Below are 1,910 nucleotides of genomic sequence, written 5' to 3'. Positions count from 1 at the left end.
AGAAGCACCCATCTGCTTCTCCACCCCTCCCTCTCTTCTTCCTCTCTATCTCTCTCTTCCCCTCCAGCAGCCAAGGCTCCATCGGAGCAAAGTTGGCCTGGGTGCTGAGGATGGCTCTGTGGCCTCTGCCTCAGGTGCTAGAGTGGCTCTGGTTGCAACAGAGCGACGCCTCAGATGGGCAGAGCATTGCCCCCTGGTGGACGTGCCAGGTGGATCCCGGTCGGGCGCATGCAGGAGTCTGTCTGACTGTCTCTCCCCATTTCCAGCTTCAGAAAAAAAAAAATGTGAGAATCTTCACGATCTTCAATTAAGCAATGAATTATTAGATATGACAAGAAAAATATCAACAAAAAATAAAAATTAGATAAATTGAATTTTATCAAAATTAAAACATTGTTTCAAAGGACACTATCAGAATGCAAAATGAACATACTATCACAAGTACAAAAAATTTGCAAGTCATGTATGTGGTACACAGCAGGGGCGACGCTCTGCCCACCAGGAGGCGATGCTCTGCCCATCCTGGGCGTCGCCATATTGCGACCAGAGCCACTCTAGCGCCTGAGGCAGAGGCCAAGGAGCCATCCCCAGCGCCCGGGCCATCTTTGCTCCAATGGAGCCTTGGCTGCAGGAGGGGAAGAGAGAGACAGAGAGGAAAGCACGACGGAGGGGTGGAGAAGCAAATGGGCGCTTCTCCTGTGTGCCCTGGCCAGGAATCGAACCTGGGTCCTCCGCACACTAGGCCGACGCTCTACCACTGAGCCAACCGGCCAGGGCCTGTGGTACACACTTTTTATATCTACATTATATAAAGGATATTCAGAAGGCTACAATAAAAACAAATAATCTGACTGAAAATGAGCACTGGAAAGTAATAAACATTTCTCAAAAGGAACAATGCAAATGTCCAATAAGTGTAAAAGAAATGTTCTCAGCATCATTAGTCAGCAGGAAAATGCTAATAATAAGCACATGATAGCCTTCACACACAGTATGATATCTATGCTGAAAAAGACAAATGTTTGGGAGAAATGTAAACTTAATACACTACTTAGTGGAAATATAAAGTGGTTCAGGCACTTTGTAAAACAGTACAGTCTGATAGTTCCTGGAAATGTTACACATTTAAACTATATGATTCTACTATTCCACAGCTAGGTATATACCAAAAAAAAATAGACATATATCCATGCAAAGACAATGTAAATGCTCAGCAACTGATAGTGGGTAAATAAAGATTGTATACTCATGTTATAAGATATTATTAAGCAATAAAAATAAACAAAGCACTGATACATGTTAAAACACAATGAGCCTTGTAAACTTAATCCTAAAAGACAGAAGATAGTCACAAATGCCAAGTTTCAAATAGCTGGGGTTGGGAAGAAGGAGAATTGAAATGACTGCTAATGGGTATGGGGTGTTTCTCAGAGAGATAATAAGAATGTTTTAAATTCATTGTGACACCTCCTCAGCTCTGTGAATGAATATACTACAATTCATTGACTTTACAAAGATGGATTTTACAACATGTAAAATACATACAAAATAAACTGTTATAAATAATTTATAAAAGAAGTTTAAGGGGAAAAATAAAAAATCCTTAATGCTCAATTCATATACTATTTTCTTTCTTAAAAATTCCCACAATATTTGATTAGTATTCACAAGAATATCAGTGTCAAAAGTAATTTTAATAATGACACATTCTAATCATTTACTTTATAGAAGAGAACTTGAGGCCAGAGCTGGAAAGTATCTTGTTTGAAGCTATAGAACTGGTAAAGGACTCAAAGGCATCATGTACATAAAGGCTTTACATTAAAAAAGAAAAGAAAAAAACAGCTCTGTGTGAGAAGCTCAGTTATGAACAATATATAGCATAATTCAAAAAATGCAGAAATGAGTAC

At 39.4% G+C, this 1,910-nt stretch overlaps 1 non-coding gene across 1 annotated transcript; it reads right to left on the bottom strand.

The window, feature by feature from the left end:
- Nucleotides 1-701: 701 nt before the first annotated feature.
- TRNAT-AGU (transfer RNA threonine (anticodon AGU)) lies at nt 702-777 on the bottom strand. Its single transcript has one exon. It is a non-coding gene; the product is annotated as a tRNA-Thr (tRNA).
- Nucleotides 778-1,910: the final 1,133 nt, after the last annotated feature.

The sequence above is a fragment of the Saccopteryx leptura genome, chromosome X, assembly GCF_036850995.1.
Source record: "Saccopteryx leptura isolate mSacLep1 chromosome X, mSacLep1_pri_phased_curated, whole genome shotgun sequence".
Classification (NCBI taxonomy): domain Eukaryota; kingdom Metazoa; phylum Chordata; class Mammalia; order Chiroptera; family Emballonuridae; genus Saccopteryx; species Saccopteryx leptura.
The sequence above is the reverse complement of the archived record's forward strand: the minus strand, read 5'-3'. Positions and strand labels throughout refer to the sequence as shown.